A 16,184-nucleotide genomic window follows, 5' to 3' on the forward strand; every position below is an offset into this window, starting at 1 on the left:
AGTGTTTCTTCAAACAGGGATTGGAAGGCACTGGGGATGGTATCATTGACCTTCACCAAATATTCCAGAACTTTTGTCTTGCTGGATTCAGCCTGAGCCCTTGGACTCCACAGGCATGGAGGATCACTACTGGGGACTTACTGGTACTCCAGGTAATTTTCCTGCACCAAATCCCAAGTGATGAACTTCTTGGGATCCCTAAAGATGAAGTGCTTTTTTCCAGAATATACATCTATCATGTTGAGGAATTCCCAGATTTCCTCCTTAGTGACACGGTCACTGAAGACCAGGCACGGAACTGTCATCAGGTGGCTGATCTGAAGCATGTCCTTTTCATAACTCAACCTCTCACTCTTGGTGAGGTCCAGTTTTCAGATAAGAGTGAGTGGTCCATTTCCTTCGCATCAACCCAAAGATTCACTCCATGTGCTCATAAGGTTTCCTGACCATCTCATCTTTTAGTCTTGACGGCGTCTGAGTAAATTCTTGGTGTCTGGCTGAGCCTGTAGAGTACTCTACTTTCCTCTTTTCCTTACTGCTTAGACAAGAGCTTGACGTGTGGCTGTGCACCTTCCTGGCCTTCGCTCTCACTGTGAGCCTAAAAGCATATTGATCTTGTGTGTACTGCCAATGCTTCTGACATTGAGGTGGGAAGGCCCTTGCTAATGACATTAGGTAAAAGTGTAGGTGGGAGGAATGGTGAGGGGGAACTACATCCTGAGGGAGAGGAGGATGTGAGAGGCATCTGCAGGTAAATTCAACTCTGACGACTCTGCCAGTCTGCCTTCACTGATCTTCTCCTAAGGGCAGTGCTTTAGGACCTCACAGGTTTCCTGTCCTGTCCCATAAGTACCTGAAGAAAGAAGTGTGAAGGTTCTTCCCAGGGCTCACAGTAGGGAAAGAAGCATTGGGCTCTATAGGGTTTCCTCTGTTCTAGGGTGGGTGATTTCATCAGTTCTAACTCAGGGTTCTCACTGCAACTCCTGGCAGATTCTGGGACACTCCTGCTACTGGTATGAGGCCATATCCACTCAGATCAAGGCCTGTCTGCGAAACCTGGAAGGAAGTGAGAGGACGTCTCAGAAAGCCATCCCTGCCTAGAGCCTTCCAGAGCTGACAGCAGGGACATTCCTCTGTGGAACATCTTCTGTTCTGGAGTAGGTGGCTCCTTCGATCCTCACTTAGGGTCCTTATTTCCTGGACCTCCCCTTCCAGAACAAGAACCTCCTAAGTTCCTTGAGGAGGAAATAACACAAGACAAAGAAATACAGGATCTGTTTTCATAAAGACTTTTAACTATAGTAGCATATATACAACTCAAAATTTCCCACTTCAAGCACTTTCATGTGTACTATTCAGTGGTGTTAATTACAGTCACAATATTGTGCTACCATCCCCAACATCCATTACCCAAATTTTTTCCTCACCTCAAACAAACCCGGCACCCATCAAGCAATAACTCAGCCTTTAGCTTGGGGTTTTGACTTAAAGTACAGGTGATTAGAAGGTGTTGATTGGGTCAAGGTATTTTTTTAGTGCTGGTTTTAAAGCATTATCAGATGCAAGAGAAACAAAACAGCGGCCCAGACAGATGACATAAAAATAACTTCATATGATTAACATGTATAAAGTAATATATATTTTTTGCATCTCTTGGGTAATGTTCAAATTCATCAGAGTCTACATCTCCCAGGGGAATAAAACTCATGACTGTCATTAATATGCTATTTTAGTCATGATCTAATTAATAAAGATATTAAATATACTATTTATGAAACTGTACCTCCAGCATATATTTTAGCAAAGCCTCTTTAATGGGCCTTTAGTATTTTAATGTTTCTCTTTATGGTATTTGGATATGTGTATAGTTTTAAAATGTTGTAAAACTATTTGTCAAAGAATTGGAGCAGCGTCTTGTGACATTGCTAAAAGGCTTTTCAGTTAAAAAAGAATAAATAGAGTAGCCATTAACATTGGGAGACAACTTCAAGTTATATAATTACATGCAACCACATACCATTCTTTCATTAGAGAGGAGGAAACACGTAAAAAAAGTAATATTTAAGTGGAATATCAGCTTTTTCTTGTAAAGTATCTAAAAATGTCTCTTTAAAGACAATGGTTGTTCAAAGTGCTAGCTTTGTTCTAGAGAATCATTCTTATATTTCTTCGAACTGGGTTTTACACTTTATAACAAAAGCACACCAAAAATATTAATGTTTATTGTTTAAAATGGTCCTTGCGGAAAGGGGGGAAATGGGAAAATCATTGTGAAAAGAACAAAAGCAATATAATCGCTTCCACTCAGACATTCGCTGTTGTCTATTTTTATTGTCTGTTATTAGACAATTTTGGAAGATTCTGAAAAAAAATTCAGGTTGGTATACACAAACCGCCTAGTGAATAATGATAGCATCCTACCACCTAGTTAGTTCCTTTCAGTTTGCAGATGGGTAAAGAAACTGAGTCCCAAGAAAAGAATGCAGCTTTTTAAATTATTCCTCACCACTTCCCTTCATCTAATGACTAAACGCTGTTTTGATTACTGTGGAGCTTTGCTTAAGCTGTTGACAATGATTTTTCTTTTAAAAAAGAACCCTAGGGAGAAAATAGCAAAAAATTGCCCAGGATTTTCAGAGAGCAAGAATAAAGGGAAACAAAAATCAGCCATCAGGATTTGAACTTCAGGCTTTTTTCAGTGATTGGCAGAGAACACCTAATGTAGAAGGTAGCTTTTCTCCAAACTTGAACATCTACTAAACCCACAATTCCAGGTGATCTACATAGCTTATACAGTTATGTAATGAGTTAGATTAGATGTGACATTGAAGACTGAAAGCTAGAGGTCTAGATCAAGTGTTTGTGACCCAGAAAGATGGGTCTTAATTTCTTGCCTATATTCATCCAAGTCCAATTTGGTAGTATTAAAGCTTCCCTGGTTTTGAAGATGGCATAGGTAAACTATTTGGAAAACAAAATGGAGTCCATATTAGGAGTAGCCACAATGACTTTTCGTTAGTGTCAAGAAACATTAAATACCCAAATCCAGAACAATATCAACTGTTCAACAGAAGGTACAAGAGATCGTGCCATATTAATCAATCAACAGGTGCCGAAATTGAAGGAGCTCTGTGTTACAGTGTAATGTGATTTCAGAATCCATTCACATGTCTAGAGCATACAATGATGCTCCAGAATCACACAAATAATATAGAAGAAAAATGTGTTTGTGTGGCTGGAATAGGTGAGATGGGAAGTGGAACATTGGAAACGGGTGAAATGGTAGGGGAGTAGGTAAGCCCGTGGGAAAGTAATGGCCAACAGGACTTGCCAGTTCTTAAAAGACAGTGGTTTTCACTCCCCACTGATAATTACTTGGAGAGTTTATAAAGAATGCAGATTTCCAGGCCCACTTCACCCCGGAATCAAGATCCTCAGAAAAAAGCCTCCAGTGATTGTGATGAGAAGCCAAATTGGAAGCCATACTGTTTCCCACCTTGACGTCTTGTTAGCACTTCATTAAGAAGTGTTAAACTCTTGGAAATTAAGGTTTTCCCAGAAGAGGAAAAAAAGTGTTTTCCATTTAAATTCAAATACACTAATCAGAAGTCCATAGATATCCTGGAAGTTCTATTAAAATTTGGGGGCACCATTTTCAACTGCTGTGCTTTCCTTCGAGACAGTACATTTTTTTAGCTGGCTCTGGACATTTTCTAAAATATAGGCCTCAAACTGTCCAAATTGTGTCAGGGTGAATAAAGTAAGAGTGGCTCAAAATGACAGTTGAAACATTGCTAAAGACTATTAATAGTTAGGAATTTTTGGTAGGTAAGAATAAAAACAGGTTTTAGGTCACATTTAACATTCCTTTTCCATTCCATTTTAATACCTCTCGTATATTTATTAACCTCTTTCCACTTCAACTTATAATTAAGTTTCTTTATAGTCTTAGCACATACAGTGTATTGTGTGATGGTATTAATGATCTCTTCCCTTTCCTTCCTTCTTTCCTTCCTTCCTTCCTTCCTTCCTTCCTTCCTTTCTTTCTTCCTGTTATGTATGTTAGAGCGATATTGGTTTATAAAAGTATAAGATCTCTGCCCTCAGGAAAATGATACTATAGTTAATAAGCTATTTAGTATTTACAAGCAGATTTTTATTAGAAAAAAATTCATATTCAAAACCCTTGGAATATACAGACAAATTTCATGTAATAACTGCACTAATATTTTTCATGAAGCACCTTATGATGTAAATCTCCACTTTGCAGATGAAAATTTTGAGTTACAGAGAAGTTCTGACTAATTGCTACCTGAGCCACACTGCCACACTGCCACACTGCCTGGTAAATATCTGGCTTATCACCCCTAGAAAGGTTTTTATTTAGCTAGAACATGGAGCACGTGTAGTTAAGTGTTTTGCTTTGTTTTGTGGGGCTGTGGCTATTTATTCAAATTTTCAGCCAAACATTTATTACATTAACATTGTATGTTAGGAAGTACGTGAACTTAGTATAAAGACATCTAAGTCCTGTCACCATGAAGTTTATAGATTAGTGGGGAAATAGAGACATAGATAATAGCAATACAAAATAATAAATGCTTTACACAAAGAAGTCCAAGAACAAATGGGGACATGAAGGTATTTCAGACTGTCTGGGGCAGCTAGGGAAAGTTTCAAAAGAGGAGATGGCACTTGATCTTGAGAAGGACCTTCTAGGAGAGGTCAACAATGGTAGAGAGATAGGAAACAAGTGGGGACACACCACAAGCCACAGGTCAGTCCTCTCAGCTGATTACAATGAAGAAGGAGATGAATTTGTTGAATTTGGATCATGGTTTGCAGCTCCAGACACAAGTTTAGACCTGTGCTTTCTCCCCCAAACAGGAATTATTTCCTTCTTTTTTTAATTAAACATTTTTATTTTAAAATTATTGTTGATTCACATGAAGTTGTAAATAAATAATACAAAGAGATGCAAGTGTATTTTATCCAGTTCACCCCAATAGTAGCATCTTGCAAAACTCTGAAACAATATCACAACTTGAATATTGACATTGATTCCATCAAGACAGAGAACATCACCAAAAAGGATTGCTCATTTTGCTCTTTCATAGCCCTAGCTCCATGGCTCTCACCCCAATCCTTCCTTAACCCTGGCAACCACCGTGTTCTTCATCTCTATGTTTTTGTCATTTGAAGATGCTAGATGAATGGAATCATACACTATTTTATCTTTTGTAATTGCCTTCTTTTCCTCAGTATAATACTCTGGAGACTCATCCAGATTCTTGCATAATTATGTGCAATAAATTGCTCCTTTTGTATTGTTGAGTACTATTCCACGGTACAGATACATCATAGTTTGTTAAAACATTCACCTATTGAAGGACTTCTGTGTTGTTTCCAGTTTGGGGTTATCATAAATAAAGCTGCTATAAACATTCATGTATACATTTTTTTAAATATAAATGTTCGTTTCTCTAGGATTAACGGCCAGGAGTGCAAGTGCTGGGTCATATGGTAGTTGCATGTTTAGGTTTTTTAAAGAAAGTGGCTCCTCTTAGAAAACTATTTTCCAGAATGGCTGTATCATTTTACATTTTCACCAGCAGTGTATGAGTGATCCAATTTCTCCTCATCTTTGCGAGCATTTAGTGTTGTCACTATTTTTTTATTGTAGCCATTTTCATGGGTGGAGTGAAATCTCATTATGGTTTTTCTCTCCATTTCTTTAATCGTGTGCAATGTAGGAGATTTCATCATATAACTATTTCCATCTGTACATCCTTTTGAGTGAAATGTCTCTTCATGTCTTTCTTATGGCCATTTTCTAATTATTCTACAGTGTTCTGGAATGAATCACTTTGTGTGGCTTTTGTAGTGGCTGCTCTGACAATTAACATTATACGCTCATGAGCTACCACAGTCTACTGGTGCCATCATTTTACAAATTCAACTGGGATGTAGAAACTATACCGCATCTTTACATCCCTTTACCCACTCCCACTTATAATTGTTTTAAACATTTTCTTTACATACATTTAAAGACATCATACAGCATTATAATTTTTGCTTCAACCATCAAACGGAATTTGGAAAAACACAACAGGAGAAGGAAAGTCTATTGTATTTACTTATAGTCTTGTTTATAATGTGCTTTATTTCTTCCTGATGTTTCAAAATTCCTTCTTTCATTGTTTTCTTTCTGTTTAGAGAATTTCCATTAGCCATCTTTTAGGGAAGTCCTGCTGACTACAAACTCAGTTTCTCTTAATCTGAGAATGTCTTCATTTGCTCTTCATTCCTGAAGGATATTTTCACAGAACATGGAATACCGGATTGACAGGAACTATTTCTTTTTAAGAACAGACTTTCTATCCTGACTTAACAGGTAGTTTTCAGATGCAACCTTTCTTTCTACCTGGTCTTAACTTTCCATTATGATTCCTACTATCTGTACTCTCCAATGCACTGTTGATTAAGTTAAGCATCTATGAGCTGTAGGCTGCCAGTCAGTTGCATATCTCAGTTTCTGAGGACTCTAACTGTGACTTTTAGGCTATGCTGAATTGTTTTGAAAATTCTCAAAAAAAAAAAGAAAAAACCCACTTTAGGAATTTGTAGCATCAACTACCTCTGTCTGGCTATGGGGACAAAAGGTGGAACCTCTGCATTTCCAAACAGTTTTATTGTCCCTTTGGTTTTGAATCATGACCACACAATCAAGATTTCAAGGAGGCCTGAAATTACTTCTTTCCATTTGAAACTACAATGCTCTGAACTTGGCATGGAATGGAAAAACATTTTCTAGCCTGATCTACTCTATCCCTAACTGGGCCTCTAAACAGTTTTTTTCTCTATGGACAAGAGGTCCTGTTTTGACTAATATAACCGGCTTTGTTGAGAAGTCTCAGCTTGGTGGGATCCACATATATTAAATGACTACAGTTTTTCCAATTACTGTCAGCTGTATTGTTCTGCTGGATAGATTTTTCCAGTCTGTCAGTGTCATCTTTTGAAAATTCCATAGCTTTGCTGCCACATTGGATTATTAAAATTTAGGTCATATTAAAGATTCAATTTTAAAATTGTTTGAAATCGCATCTTCTTTCTTGATGCTCAGGTCAGGCATGAGTGGCAGTCCTGACTGTTGCGTTGGAGCTGGGGGGAGTGGGGTGGGGTCTGGCTAGGAGACATCTTCTTCCTCTCTCTAAAGACTGACCCTCTCTGGGGCTGTTTCTGCTTCTCTGACTCACACTGACAGGCTGAGTGTACTCTCTGGGTGCCAGTGCCTAGGTACTGATCCTCTTTTTGGACACACATGTAGGTTCTTTATGGGGCTCTGAGAAGCCTCTTTACCCTGCTATTCCCTGACATAAGAGATCCCACTTTGCTTTGCTTTCTTATTTCCCCTTCAGCTCTTTCCATTAACAGAACCTTCTACAACCTCTTGCCGCTGAGACAGCCCAGCCCCTTTGAGTGGGCAGTCAGCAAAATTGCTCTAGCTGGTAATCTCAGAAGTGGCAACTGGAAACGAACATTTTTCACATGCCAAAAGGAGTGAATTCAGACTGCTCTTATTGCTTCCCTCTCTCTCCGGTCATACATATCTATTTGACACTTTTCTCCCTGCTCAGATAAGCACAGAGGTGACAGCCTCAACTGTGGTTAAAATTTTGATTGATCACAAAAGATGAGGTCTTTAGGAATAAATAAGATGCCTTGAAGCCAGGCCAAACTAATGTTTCATTAAGTCATTTTTGTTAATATCATCTTGTTATCTAATTCTTGAATTGTTATTCAACTTCCACCCGAACTGTGCAAGGCCTGCAAATAAAAATATCCAAGACATTGTCCTGCTCTCAAGATATTTAAGGGAAGCTAAAACACATATCTGTATTCCTAATAACAAGGTCAAAGATGAGCAGTGATATAAAAGAGATTATTACGAGCATTCAAAAAGGAGGATGCAATTTTATTTTATTTTATTTTTTAAGTGCATGGTCCGGGACTCAAACCCAGGTCTCTGGCACGGAAGGTGAGCATTCTACCACTGAAAATATGATTTTACTTTGATTCACCCAGGCAAGACTTTAGGAAGGACAAGAGATTTGACCTGGGTAGGGTTTTTATATTCAGAGAAAGAAAGGATATTCTAGATTAAATAACAACAATGCACAAACAAATGCACAGAGATGGAAAAACAACATCTGAAATGGTTGGGGAAAAATTAACAAGCACTAGAATAAAGAGTTTTGAAAGGCAACTTTAGTTTGTTTTTCTCCTATTTCATCAACTATTCACCAAGTATTCCTAGCTACCATGACAAATACAATTATAATGCATAACCTCACCTTACAAGGACTTTAATTTTATTTATTTTTCTTTCTCTGATTTGTTTCATTTTTACCCAGATAGTAAATTAAATGACACCAATGAATCTAATTGTTATATTCACCCGTCCCCACTTATTGTTATTATTCTTTGCATTCCAGCCATTTCGTAAATCCTAGGGTAGCTTCTGACACGCTGGTGACCTGAGTGGTAAAGAATGGCACTCTTTTGGCATTGTTTTAGTATCGACAGCCCAAAATTACTTTAAAAAAAATTCTAATTAGCATTTTGATTTTCCATCTTTTCCATGAATTTGCAGTGATAACTTTTATCAAGTAAAGTTACGTGTATGCGTATGTCTTATGTAGGTTTTCACAATGACCTGCCAATATCAAACTGCTCTTCCCATTTAAAAAATGAAGATAAACTAGTTAAAAGAAACAAGGTAAAACCGAGACCAACTTATTATATGGATTTAAATTTTAGCAATATCTCCCACGCCAGTCATTCCAGTTTAATTAGTCTAACCTTTCCTGGTAGTTAGCCCGAGCAAGGCATGTTCGAATACGAAGCAGAGAGGCCTGTTGGAGCAATCCCTTCCTCAGCACATCCTAGCTTACGATATGCATGTTGCCAGTAGATGTCACCACACCCTTAGAATTCTTCTGAGTGACCCTCCCTCCCTCCTATCAGAGTTATCAGAATAGATGGTTGAAAGGGTGTTGAATTTGTTTTCTAAACAGAGGATTGCAAGGCAAGATTCCCCAGAATGTGAAATTGCACATCAGGCAGCAACTTCAATGTATGCATGTGCACACGCATACACAAAGACCAGGGGTGGTTTTTAAAGGTAGATAATTGTATTTGCCCCACCTTTCTTTCATTAGTCAGTTGGATATCTTTTCAGCTCAATTTTAAAAAACGATCCATTGAAGAACACAGGTGTGCCTCTGTTATCTCTCTTTTCTTTTTATTTATGAGTGGCTTGTTTTTACAAATGGTTACAAACCACCAAAATCATGTTTCAGCAACTGTTTTCTCACAGGATCTTAGGGGCATTGAATAAAATGGATTTATTGTCTTAAAAAAAACAACAACCAAATGATGAGACTAATGTTTTCATGGATTTATTGATGGTAGAAGAAATATAAACAAATCTGTCCGGTTTGAGGGATAGGTTGTTCCTTTGGCAGCCTTCTGCCTGAGGACTGGAGTTGGCAACTAACTGCCCCCCAAGAGAGGCATGCACAATTTGTTGTCCTCTCTTCACTCAATTGCGCGACACAGCAGTTAGCACAGAATGTGGTGCTGTACTGAATACTCATGATAGCGGTATAAGAATTTTTAGAGGAGCTGAGATCTTTTGGTTTTTGTTTTTGTTTTTAGGGGAGCTGAGATCTTGATTACAATACGTGAAGTAGAATATGGATGTTGAAAATGAGCGAATATGGATGCAAGAAATCAGTAAGATTGGGTGTTAAGATTTGTTTTTAAGGCAATTTTATTGAAATATGTCCACACACCATACTGTCCATCCAAAGTACTCAATCAGTGGCTCACAGCATCACCACACAGCCATGCATTCAACACCACAGTCAATTTTAGAGCATCCTTGCTGCTCCAAATAAAGAAATAAAAAGAAAAACATCCCATACCCTTGATTCCCTCCCGCATTAGACATTTTTTTTGTCTTTATTACTTCTCTACCCATACCCCCGCCAAAGGAGTGTCGATTGCAAGGCCTTTACAATCACACGGTTGCCCAACAAAAGCTATGCAGTTATACAATCGTTATCAAAAGATGGGCATTAAGTTTTGGCAGCTTTCCTTCTTGCACTAGGCAAAGACCTGTGGACCCAGTAACATGTTTTGCGGCCATGTCCTTTGGCCTAGGGATCCCTTTGTCATGACTTGTAGCACCTGAAGTGTATCAGATGGGAAGAGAGGGACACTCGGATGTGACTGAAATGCTTTAAAAAGTCTTAGTCTAACTGAAAATGTCAGAGACCTTACTCCATGAGAGAAGCACAGCTAGAGCTGAAGCAGTAAATGATCTCAGATTTTCAAAGGCAAAGCGAGTTGGAGAAAGCTTCAGTTAATTAAGTTCAGTTTTTCAGGTAGTAAAGTGTATGTACAGCTTATCCTCTTGATGCAGATTGCCAAAGGCCAGGTCTCCAGATAATGCCACTAGATCAACAGAGGGTCTCACAGAGTCATGTCCTTCCACATGTAAGCCCAGAAGAGAAACAAAAATCAATAATAGCGAGGTATAATTGAGGCGGGCGTAGCCACTGCCAATGCTTGTAAGGCCTTAGATTAAAGCTATTTGTGAGCATTCCTCACGTTCTTCTTTGGACAGTAACTTCTTAGAGGGCTAAAATAGTCTCATTCAGCCTGATTTCCTTCCAACAAAACATATGTCACCAAACGGATTCTCAAGAAGCATTTGTTGATTAAGTAAACTAATAAAAGCAGAACATATACAATGGGGAACAATAGAATTTCAGTAGTACTTGGACACTGGCAATAACAAAGATTAAGATATCAAAAAGTGTTTTAACTGTCTTGATTTAGAGATTGTGAAAAGCTGGTGCTATTGTCAGCTACTTGGAATGTAGACGGGAAATTCAGTTTGTAAACAAGAGAATCATTTCTTTTGAGGAGATATGGAGATGGTTCATATTTGGTGGAGGAATATATAATAAACTGAGCTTAAAGCTGGCTGGTTGAAAATATGAACTGGAAGGATAAGAGGCGGAGAGGTAGATTTGGGATACTTCTGGAGAGAGGAGAACTTTAAAGCTTCATAATGGATTATCCTCTTGAGGGAATATATATAACATATTATGTATACGAGAAGGTCAAGAACTAAACATTTTGTCATATGTGGAGTGAGCAGGTGAAAGAACAAAGAGGAATCAAACAAAGTGATGACAGAAGTGCAGTATGTTACCTGAGAAAAGAAAATGGTCAAAAGGCAACCATGCTACAAGAATGAGCAATATATCATATAGGAAAGGAATTTGGATAGATAGAAAACAGCAAACAACAGAAACCCTTATTAAATTTTGCCAAGAAGTGTTTAGTCACCTAAGAGAACTTCCTTACTAAAGATATTGTACACTTATGAGTTAGATTTTTGACAGTTCAGCAGGGAGTTGTTAGGGGTAGATGGGATAAGTGGTAAGGAAACAGAAACCACAGACATAAGTGGAGCTTGTCACAGAAAGAAGAGCTCTGAACAAGTTTATTGTGTAAGGTCAAGTTGTACGGAATCTTTTTTTCCCACTCAATTGTCCTTTGCTTCCACTGTGGGTGACTGTTCCCTGTTGATTTGGAAATGTTTAATAAGAAGAACTAAAACTAGATTAACTTCATATGTGGATATCGGAGAGAAGCAAGGATATAATATGCAAAATACGCATCTATGATTTTTAGATGAAAACTAAACATTTATTTAAACTAAGGGTTTTCATGCCTCTTTTAAGGAAGTGGGTCTTTTGCTGTGCTTCCCCTCAGAGGAAAATGCACACGTGCTGAAGTTTACCTGGAAATAGAGGAGATCCACAAATCCCTTCCCTGGATCTCAGTGTAAGAACCTCTTTTAGCCAACAGCATACAGATTCATTGACTTGACTCTTCGTTGGGAAGAGCTTGGAGTAAGAATCACAAATCCTCCTTTTTTTCCCCCAGTCTGGATGTGTAATAATGAAAAGATAGAGGGTTCTTCTTGGACTATAATTTCATTCTTTACAAAATTAAGCCATAGGTCTAAATTATCTCTGAGGTCGATTTTAGTCAAACATGTTACATGCTATGATTCTACTTAAGAAGCCACTAGAGAACATTTTTTTTACCAGATCAATTAATTCTTCTCTATTTGATTGGTTATGTTTCTACTCTCAAATTACCAGGCCATTTTACAGATTTCTGAGATATACATCTCAATCTATGCTTACCAGGCAGTTAGAAGACAGGTGTAAATTGAATTTTAACCCCCCATGTGAACATCAACTGTTCTTTAATAAGTCCTAGTTCCTCTCCATACAAGTTCCGGATCTTTCCTTATTTTTCCAGTAACTTTGAACTCTTTTTATGAGATGCTCTAACAGTTTGGAATATACTCACAGCGGGTCACTTTCACAAGGGGAACGATCAAATTTAGCATCTTACAAAAGTTAGACCATTGTTTCTTTTGAACATTTTGAAGTCCTTCCACAAAACAAGACTTGAAAGAAGTCAAACAGGCTTCTTCACAGATAGCAAGAGCTTTAGGAGCAACAAAGATGGCAAGGGTCAAATGACCGTGGTCAAGAGAGAAGAGAATGAGACAGGAAAATGAAGGACTGAGAAGTAAAAGGAGCATGAGTTGATGACAGCCTAGCTGAATTTCTGCTCCATTTCATATTGTGCTTTATGGGTTCACCAGGAGTGGCTTCCTGGGACCAAATACCTTATCAAGGAGTTAGTTATTTCTAAAGTATGAGCACAAGACAAGTTTGTCTCCACTTATATTAAACCCCGGACTTCATGGAAAGTGAGATTTGAAACTTGCATTCCGATTCTTTTAAAGGAAAAGCAAAGAAAGGTTAATTGGCTCTTCTCATTTTAACTCCCCCTTTGGGGTCATTTAGCACCAAAATTTTCAGGAAGGTATCAGTCTTCCAAACAACATTTTCCCAGTACCACAAGAAGAGCCATTTGGGGACGAAAACTGTTTATGTAACGTAGCGGGATAAGATGATTATAGCTGTATAGCCAACCTCTATGATGGCAATACCTGTTATAGGTGTTAATTCTAAGACACAGTCAGAATTTTCAGACTTGTATTTCAGAAAAGAGAAAAATATTCGAATACCTGAAAGCCAACAGGAGAATGCTTTTATTGTTAAGTACTCTTTAGAAAACACATTAAGCATCACATAGAAATAGTTTCAAAAGTACTAAGGCATGGAGTCAAACTGCATTAGCTAACCAGGAGTATTGCACCCTACACTGCTACTTGATTCTAAAATTTGTCATAATTGCTTGAAAAAGGCTGATGCAGCAGACATCTAATGATACTGTAGGGACAGCAAATAATAACCCTCAAGATTATTATTTTTTTATAACCAAACATTACCAGAATTGGCTTTATAGAGTGTTTAACAGCCTGTTTCTTTGATGTAGGAAATATTCAGTTTTCTAGTACATCTTACTAGCTGTTTTTTGGAAGGCTTAGCTGTTTTCTGTCCCTAAGAAGCTTTGGTATGGTGGATGGAGCCACGTATGTCAAATCTGCAAAGTCTGGAGCTTAGGATAAGAAAGCAAAATCAGGGCCAGCCTATTACATTAGGTGAGCCTCTCAAGCTCACTTGGAGTTTCAGAATTTTATCTGGATAATATGTGATCCTTAGGAGCTTAAATATTGAAGAAATTCCTCCCTCTCCATTCTTGGTTCAGTTCTTTGTTTGTTTATTCATTAAGTTAACAAATAGATATTGAGGACCACCCATGTGCCAGTCATCATAATCAATACTTCGGGCACATGCAAAATCTCTGTCTTGAAGAAGCTCAAAATCTATTGAGAGAGACAGACGAGTAAAGAAATAGGGATTGTGTGATGAATTCTAAGAGAGTCACAGGGAGAAAGAATCTAACTTGCCCTGGGTGGGCTGAGCTGAGTCAGGATTAGTCATAAGTTCACTAGATGAACTGGGCATGGTGTAATTCAAGACAAAGTTAGTAGTTCTCAATGTTTGGTGCTCTTACCTCTTGTCCTTGCCTTGTATATTGCACTTTCAGCATTGTATCATAGCTATTCATTTTCATGTGTCTCTTTCCTACAAAGTCTAGTGAGCCTTAAAGGAAGTTTTGTGTGTTTTATCATCTTTTATTCCCAGGACTTAGTACATTAATAGGGGCTCAATAAATATTGTAGAATAAATGACCCAAAAAAGTAGAAAGAGGGAAATTATTATCATCTATTTTGGAAATTGTCTATCATCCATCTACCCATCTATCTATATATTTGATCTATGTATGGATGCTCATTTTTGACTATAGAGTCTGGGTTCAAGCAGAAGTTTCATATAAGACTTTTCTCCTTAGCACTTTTAAATTGCAAAATGAATAAATTTCCATCATGAAATAGCTCCTTTCCTTCATATACAATATCATGGAGAGTTTTAAATTTGATAATAGGTTATTATATTATGGTAGGAAAACATTACTGAATCCAACATGCTATACACACAAAAACATTTAAATGTGAATATACTATATATGCAATTAAGAGTGATGAATTTTGAACGCAAGTTTTTCAATTCTGGAAAGTTGTCTGACAATCAGAATATTCTATTTATAGGAGAAATCCAACTGTGAAACAGAAGGCATGAGTGACAGGTTTTGCTACCCTGAAATATTGATGATGCAACTCCATGTGGAATGGCAGAATTATTAGAGAAGGAGACAGCGCTTTGAAAATTGTAAATGAGAGGGACGAAGACAATTTCTCTTCCCTGGGTGGGACCACAAAAGTGGAATGGAGACTATGGTTTAGGTAGAAGCATTGATAAGTGAGAGTCTTCAAACGGAAGTCTGGGAGAGTGGCTGTCTGGGTGTCTGAGGTCAGAAGGAAGCTAGACTCACAAGGTGCAGGGTCACACTGAACTAGCTGCTGTAGAGCAGAAAATTATAATTTATCATCATAAATTCAGCCATTGAGTTTGGTGAGGTGCCGGACTAGGTGCCACTAGGCAGTGGCTTCATCCTGCTCAAGGACTGCAATACTCCTTGGCAATGATTCCAGGCCATGGCAGCTGCCCCAGAAGTAGCAACAGCAACAGAAATGTCAGCCATCAGAGGCAACTGCAGGACATGTCACCATTGTTCCAGGCTGAAGCCAGAAGGCCGTCTGGTAACTGTTTGAAGTTAGAATGCCATTCTCTGTATCAAGGGACTTCCGAGGCCAACCCCTCTTGGTATTGAGCCAAGAACTAGAAGTGATAGGGTGGTGTGGGGGAGCTGGTAATAAGGCCATTAAAAGGTAGGGGTTCCCTGAGAAAGAACTGTGGAGCAGACACTATTGGTACTGTGCCAGATTCTATTTTTTCTCCATTTATTTTTGTGTGTGTGTGCCACCATATCCCATCTTCTCTATGCTTTTTTTTTTTTTTTAATAATTCTGCCCTATGACCTTCAAAGGATCACCTGCAGAGAATTAGAAGTGCCCGGGAGTTTACATGCCCCTCTTGCCTTAGCTAATGATGGGGGAGCATGAATGCCCAGCTTTTGTCCTCAAGAAAGACAAACTCTGAGTTATATATATGTTTCAGAGCTCCTCATGGGACCAGATAAGTGTAGAACTTCACCTGAAACCACACCTTTGTCTGGCTTTGTCTGTCTTGTTGCTTTTCTCACCCTCTTTCCGGGGTCTGCATCTAAGGAACTTCACCTAAGACAATTGGTTTGGTAGCCGCTGGAAAGAGATTTTGCCTGCACCCCTCTACAATTCTCATATAGAATTGGCAACAAAGTGCCATGAGAAGGGGGTACTTCCTGGAGAAACATGAAAGGCTTGATAGAAAATGTGATGTACCAAATGAGTCTTAAAAAGACAGACAGATGAAATGATGCAAGATCTCTTTTTACATTAAACCCATTTATTCATGAATGGTGTAACAATATCAGTTAATATCTATTCGTGGTGTGTTATTAAGTGTCTGGTGCTAAGAAACTAAGAAACCTACATTTTTATTTTACTTAATCTTTAGAATAAACAAATGGGGTATGTCTAGTCATGATACCCTTTCACATATGAAGAGCCTAAAATGTCTAGTAATTTGCTCAAATCATACAGCAAGTAA

The sequence above is a fragment of the Tamandua tetradactyla genome, chromosome X (assembly GCF_023851605.1).
Source record: "Tamandua tetradactyla isolate mTamTet1 chromosome X, mTamTet1.pri, whole genome shotgun sequence".
NCBI classification, from domain to species: Eukaryota; Metazoa; Chordata; class Mammalia; order Pilosa; family Myrmecophagidae; genus Tamandua; species Tamandua tetradactyla.